Source organism: Peromyscus leucopus, unplaced genomic scaffold (genome assembly GCF_004664715.2).
Source record: "Peromyscus leucopus breed LL Stock unplaced genomic scaffold, UCI_PerLeu_2.1 scaffold_1226, whole genome shotgun sequence".
NCBI lineage: Eukaryota > Metazoa > Chordata > Mammalia > Rodentia > Cricetidae > Peromyscus > Peromyscus leucopus.
Window position 1 is genome coordinate 1 of NW_023504365.1, and position 7,962 is coordinate 7,962.

At 38.5% G+C, this 7,962-nt stretch overlaps 1 pseudogene; it reads right to left on the reverse strand.

Moving 5' to 3' along the window:
* Positions 1 to 1,812: 1,812 nt before the first annotated feature.
* On the reverse strand, positions 1,813 to 7,921 carry LOC114687276 (annotated as a pseudogene).
* Between the last annotated feature and the right edge of the window lie 41 nt (positions 7,922 to 7,962).

The following is a 7,962-nucleotide window of genomic DNA, read 5'->3' on the forward strand; positions in this document are numbered from 1 at the left end:
AGAAGAAAATAACTATAAAAATACAAAAAGCTTATAGAACACCAAATAGACTAGACCCCCCAAAAAGTCCCCTCACCACATAATAATCAAACCGTTAAACATACAGAATAAAGAAAGAATATTAAAAGCAGCAAAGGAAAAAGGCCAAGTGACTTATAAAGGCAAACCTATTAGAATAGCAGGTGACTTCACACTGGAGACTTTGAAAGCCAGAAGGTCCTGGACAGATGTAGTGGTAAGAGACCATGGATGCCAGCCTAGACTAATATAACCAGCAAAACTTTCAATCACCATAGACAGAGTGAACAAGACATTCCAAGACAAAACCAGATTTAAACAATACCTATCCACAGATCCAACCCTATAGAAAGTACTAGAAGGGAAATTCCAAACTAAGGAAGTCAGATACACCCATGAAAACATAGGCAATAGATAACCTCACAATAGTAAATCCCAAAGAAGAGAAATTCACACAGTACCACCAAAGATAATAGGAACTAAGAATCACTGGTCATTAATATCCCCTAATATCAATGGACTTAATTCACCTATTAAACAACACAGGCTAACAGAATGGATACAAAAGCAGGACCCATCTTTCTGCTGCATACAAGAATCACACTTCAACTTCAAAGACAGACACTACCTCTTAGTCTAGTAAAAGCCTGGGAAAAGTCTTTCCAGTCAAATGGTCTTAAGAAGCAAGCTGAGGTAGCTTTCCTAATATCTAACAAAACAGACTTCAAACTAAAGTCAATCAAGAGACTGAGAAGGACATTACATACTCATCACAGGAAAGATCCACCAAGATGAAATTTCAATTCTGAACATTTAAGGCCCAAATACAAGGGCACACACATTTGTAAAAGAAACATTACTAATGATTAAATCATACATCAAACACCACACATTAATAGTGGGAGACTTCAAAAACCCACTATCACCACTAAACAGATCTGCCAAATCAAAACTTAACAGAGAAATAAAGGACTTAACTGATGTTGTGACTCAAATGGACTTAATCAATATCTACAGAACGAACATTCCATCCTAACAAAAAAGAATATACCTTCTTCTCAGTACCCCATGGAACTTTCTCTAAAATCGACCACATGCTTGGTTATTGGTAAAATTATTAAGGTCACTCCACATAGTTAAAAGGGAGGTTTATTTTGTGGTGTAACTTATAAGTGAATGGATAGTTTACAGAGTCTGGGAAAGGTGTAGCACAGTCCGGCGGTGTTCTCTGGAAAACTCTGCTTGGTCTACCTCCTGTGTCCAGGGTCCAAGAACCAAGAGAGACAGCACATCTGGATCTCAGGTCTTCAGGGTCCTCCATTGGCCCCGCCTTGTAGGTGTGACAGTTACCAAAACCTCAATGGGGGTTGGAACGTCCAGATCAAAGCTGGAATGGCTACCTACTACATCTCCCCTTTTTGTCTAAATAAGAAGGTTCTAACCTAATACAAGACTATGTACAAAGGAATGGTTATCAAATATTGTCCAGGAATAATAAGGGATAATGACCTAGATAAGATGGAACTACAACCAATGTGAACAATATCAAGCAAGAAACACATACTAAAATCCAGAGAAGTCTAGAGAATAGGTAAATGGCATGTTACAAAGATCATTCCAAAAGGTGTCCTATCCTAAAGATCCAGAATCTAATACTTAATATGTTCTATCTAAGATTATATATATATATATATATATATATATATATATATATATATATATATATGTTGTAACTATAACTGCTAGTCTTCAATCCCATCAAAGACCTGAGAAGGCGTATAATGGTACCTGAGAAATGGTAGATGGACAGAGCACTTGTTGTGTATTAATGAATATGAGACTTGTGCTTTCCATCTGAGGAGTAAAAATCACCAATGAGTTTATTTTCAATAAGATACAACCTCAAAGTTACACTAAACATCTACACAAAACCAAGCCTTCCTCAAAACCAATTCTATATGAAAGTATCAACAGTGCAGACTCATCATGTGTTGAGTGAAAATGGTGACTCATAACAGTGTAGACTCAGCTCTAGATTTTAATCCACAAATATATATATTCCTTGTGTATGACAACTGTATGAAAATAGTCTCAAAGATAAAGACAATACTTGAAAAATGAAGCAACCTATTTTCCCTGATTTTGCATCCTATTATAGGGAAAGTAAGTCTCTGATGCTTCATAAGTACTTCCTAAGTTCAGGATGGCCTTAACCATGCATAGTCTCCACCAGTCCTTTGAAGCTTCCAACAGTTCAGGCTGAACAATTCACCCCTGGAAGAGTTGCACCCTGTGGTCAGGAATGCTTATTGATATCCTGACTTTTCTAAATCTAGGAGTTTTCTGACCAGAGCTTGGTGGTTCATTTTGATGTTAGCAAGGAGTCCCCCTTAAATACCATCAGACCCAGTATAACTGATCTCTTCACCACTCAGAGTAGTCATATGCCCTCCAATGGCTTTTAGGATGGCATTACCAGCACATATATCCCACTTTTTGATGTACCTCATGTGAATATATAGATCTGCTTTTTTCTTGACTCATATCAGGCACATACAAGAGCGCTAAAACTTTATAACCAGCACCACCAGCTGGGATGATTGATGTCTGGTTTCCAAAGGTCTGCAGAGTAACCTGTTTGACCATCCCTGCATGAGAGCGAGACACAATGATCTTGAGTGTCTTCTCATTGTAGGAAGAATGGGCTTTCACATTTGAACCACCATCTACCATTGCTCAAGCTGTATATTCAGAAAATGGCTTATGAATAACTTCTAGCATAGGTTTGCCATTCACAGCTACACACACCATGGTAGTGACATACTTTTGAAGATCCTCTGTGTATTCCTGTGCAGCATCAAGCGGGTCAATCAAGACAGTCACACTTTCTGTGGGTACCTCCTTAGGAGGAGCTATTTCCTTCAGGATGTCCTCAGGAATCTTATGATTCCATACAATGACCTCCTTGTCAGATGAATCCGCGTGTTCCTCAGTATTTATCTGCACGTTAGGGAAGGCCATCTTGAGCAGGTAAAACACTTTGCTGTTAGACAGCATGTTGCAGCTGGTCATCTTGTCTTCAGCACCCTCCCATGTCTTCCCCTTGGACTTCTCATGAAGGATGTTGCTCTCACGGACCCACCTCACCTCATTGCCACCTGTGCTTGGCCAGAATCTTGGCACAAGTCCACAGTGCCCTCATCGGCTGCGCCATGCTTGCCAGCTTGCCACCCATGCCGAAGAGGCTGAAGCGGCTGGCCAAGAAGCCCGGGTAGAGATGGTAGAGCACCCTGAGCCCCTGCCAGACATTCTACAGGACACAGAGAAAAATGACCAAGAGACTCTAGCCCTGTGGGCTGAAAACAGATGCCCCAACTTTACAAAGGAACATTAGGTGATTGTTAGGCTGCCAGCTGTCTCTGTCTATTCTGCAAGACTCCTTGAAAGTTGCTTGCATCCTTCTCCCATTTCTCAGGTAATATTATATCCTTCTGAGGTCTTTGATGTGATTGAAGCTAGATAGTTACAATTTTCCTTAGTTATGACAAGTTAGATATAAAACCTTAGACTCACAAATATAAGATAGATAGGATATCTTCTTTAATTTTGCCAAATAAACTAGTTATTATAAACAGACTAGATATTATAATTCTTGCTTGATAATTGTTTTGTTATCTGTAATTTTACTATGCAAAAGTTAAAACTTTCCTTTTAGAAAAAAAGAAAAGGGGAAGTGCTGTGGGATGTTCTGTATGTTACATGTGTTGCTTGATTGGGTAATAAATAAAACACTGATTGGCCAGTAGCCAGGCAGGAAGTATAGGCGGGACAAAGAGAAGAGAATTGGGGGAAGTGGAAGGCTGAGGCTGAGAGACCTGCCAGCCGCCACCATGACAAGCAAGATGTAAGGTACCAGTAAGCCACGAGCCACGTGGCAACATATAGATTAATAGAAATGGGTTAATTTAAGATAGAAGAAATAGATAACAAGAAGCCTGTCACGGCCATACAGTTTATAAGTAATATAATTGTCTGTGTGTTTATTTTATAAATGAGCTGTCAGAGTGCCGGGGCTTGGTGGGACCCAGAGTGAAAACTCTCCAGCTACACTTGGTCATAAAGCAAATCTCAACAGATACAAAAAAATTGGAATAACCTCCTGTAGTCTATAAGAGCACCATGGTTTAAAGTTAGATTTCAACAACAATGACAATTACAGAAAGCCTACAATCTCATGGAAACTGAATAATGCTCAACTGAATCACCAATGAGTCAAGGAAGAAATAAAGAAATTAAGACTTCCTAGATTTCAATGAAAATATAATTGTCTATGTGTTTATTTTATAAATGAGCTGTCAGACTGCCGGGGCTTGGTGGGATCCAGAGAGAAAACTCTCCAGCTACACTTGGTCACAAAGCAAATATCAACAGATACAAAAAAATTGCAAAATGAATGTACTACATATCCATACTTATAGAACTATGAAAGCAGTGCTAAGAGGGAAATTCATAGCACTATGTGCTCACATAAAGAAGTTGGAGAAATCTCATACTAGTGACTTACAGCACACCTGAAAACTGTAGAACAAGAAGAAACAAAGTCACCCAGGAGGCATAGACACCAGGAAATAATCAAATTGAGAGCTGAAATCAATAAAATAGAAACAAAGAGAATACAAAGAATCAATGAAACAAAGAGTTGGTTCTTTGAGAAAATCAACAAGATAGACAAGCACTTATCTGGACTAACCAAAAGGCAGAGAGAGAGCTTTCAAATTAATAAATAAGAAATGAAAAGGGATATATAACAACTGACAATGAGGAAATCCAGAGAATCATCAGGTCATACTTCAAAAACCTGTACTCCACAAAATTGGAAAATCTAAAAGAAATGGACAATTTTCTGGATAGGTACCACATAGCAAAGTTAATCAAAACCAGATAAACTATTTAAATAGACCAATAACCCCTAATAGTCTCCCAACCAGCCCCCTCCCCCCAATCCCAGGACCAGATGGTTTCAATGCAGAATTCTACCAGGTTTTCAAAGAAGAGTTAATACCAATACTCTTCAAATTGTTCCACACAATAGAAACAGAAGGAATGATGCCAAACTCCTTTTATGAGGCTAGAGTTACTCTGATTCCCAAGCCAAACAAAGATGCAACAAAGAAAGAGAATTACACACCAATCTCCCTCATGAACATTGTTGTAAAAATACTCAATAAAAACATTAGCAAACAGACTCCAAGAACACATCAAAAACATTATCCACCATGATCAAGTAGGCTTCATCCCAGAGAGGCAAGAATGGTTCAACATACGAAAATCAGTCAGTGTAATACACCATATAAACAAACTGAAAGAAGAAAACCCACATGATCATTTCATTAGATGCTGAAAAAGCCTTTGACAAAATTTAACACCCCTTCATGATAAAGGCCTTGGAGAGATCAGGAATACAGGGAACATACCTAAACATAATAAAAGCAATTTATAGCAAGCCAATAGCCAACATCAAAGTAATTGGAGAGAAACTCAAAGTGATTCCACTAAAATCAGGAACAAGACAAGGCTGTCAGCTCTCCCCATATTTATTCAATATAGTACTTTAAGTTCTAGCTAGAGCAATAAGACAAGAAAAGGAGATTAAGGGGATACAAACTGGAAAGGAAGGAATCAAACTTTCACTATTTGCAGATGATATGATAGTATACCTAAGTGACCCCAAAAATTCAACAAAGGAACTCCTAGAGCTGATAAACTCCTTCAGTTATGTGGCAGGATACAAGATTAACTAAAAAAAAAATCAGTAGCCCTCCTATATACACATGATAAACAGGCTGAGAAAGAAATCAGAGAAACATCACCCTTTGCAACAGCTACAAATAATATAAAATACCTTGGGGTAACTCTAACTAAACAAGTGAAAGACCTGTATGACAAGAACTTTAAGTCTTTGAAGAAAGAAATTGATGAAGATATCAGAAAATGGAAAGATCTCCCATGCTCATGGATAGGCAAGATTAACACAGTAAAAATGGCAATCTTACCAAAAGCAATCTACAATTCAATGCAATCCCCATCAAAATCCCAACACAATTCTTCACAGACCGTGAAAGAACAATACTCATCTTCATTTGTAAAAACAAAAAACCCAGGATAGATAAAATAATCCTGTACAACAAAGCCACCTCCTAGGCATCACCATCCCTGACATGAACCTCTACTATAGAGGTATAGTGTAGCATGAATCTTAAAATGTCTCATTAATAAAATCAAACCTGGTACCAGTTATTGGGTGAATGCTGGAAGATCAGAGAAGCAGAATAAGCCACAGCTACCTCACCTCACCAATTCCTCAGCTAATCCTGTTTCCTCAGACTGGAAGTCTCTGTGTCCTCATCTGAATGAGTCTCAGTTGAACTGCTGCTAAAAGCCTAAAAGCTTAACCAGGGTCTAGTTCCTGGTCCTCACATTTTTAATACCTTCTTGTAGCTAGAGTTTTCCTGCCTGGCCCACAGTCAGGACAAATCTCTGTCACCCACCAGTCCCACAGCCGCTCAGACCCAACCAAGTAAACACAGAGACTTATATTGCTTACAAACTGTATGGCCGTGGCAGGATTCTTGCTAACTGTTCTTATATCTTAAATTAATCCATTCCTATAAATCTATACCTTGCCACATGGCTCATGGCTTACCAGCATCTTCACATGCTGCTTGTCATGGTGGCTGGCAGTGTCTCTCCACTCAGCCTTCCACTTCCCAGAATTCTCCTCTCTCCTTGTCCCGCCTATACTTCCTGCCTGGTCACTGGATAATCAGTGTTTTATTTATACAGAACAATATCCACAGCACCTTCTGCTTCCTGCCATCACTTCCTGGGATTAAAGGCATGTGTCACCACAGCTGGCTATTTCCAGTGTGGCTTTGAACTCAGAGAACCAGACTGATCCCTGCCTTTGGAATGCTAGTATTAAAGGTGTGTGCCACAATTTTCTGGCCTCTATATCTAGTGGCTGTTCTGTTCTCTGACCCCAGATAAGTTTTTTAGGGTGCACACTATTTTGGGGAACACAATCAAGATAGATTATTGAGCCGGGCGGTGGTGGCGCACGCCTTTAATCCCAGCACTCGGAGCAGAGCAGCGATCTCTGTGATTGAGCAGCTGGCTACAAGTGAGTCCAGAAAGGCAAAGCTACACAGAGAAACCCTGTCTTGAAAAAAAAAAAAAAAAAAAGAGTATAAAAAAAAGATAGATTATTGAATCTACTTTTAAAAGAGAATTACTAGTTTTAAATACTTTACATTGGATTGAATTTTTGTATATTGTATACAAATTACATATATTGACATTGATATTGTTAGAAAATGCTATACATATATTTCTAATCTTGTTCAAGATATTGTACTTATACAGTTCATTTAACAATGTAATGCATTTTGCTAATCTGTGAATGTTATTATTACTAATGATTAGGATATAAAGAAATGAAAGTTAGTAGTTAGACATTACAATCAAACTTGTAGCAGTCATATTAGGTATGTCTTCAAGGTCTAGCAGAGATATATTAGAAAAATAGGTCATCTTCAAACCTTTCAGAGATCTACAGAATGTGACATTTAAATTGTTTTAATAACTTAAAATTTTTTTCTTTTTTTTTTAATGACTATGAGACATGTCAGCTCCTGGCAGCACCAATCTACTTCAGAGAAAATATGGGCATTGAAGAAACTGCATATTGAGTTAATTTTCATTGTGGCAAAAGTTAGCCACTGGACAAGAAATTGTCCTCAATTCGACTGCTGACAAACAGGACAAAATGGACAGACAGGACATGAAACAAAACACTATTGATCCTTGCCAAGCAAAGTGTGGTTGTGGCTTCAGAAACAGGCATCCTGTGAGGCCAGGACAATATGGCCCCATCCCTGAAGTGGG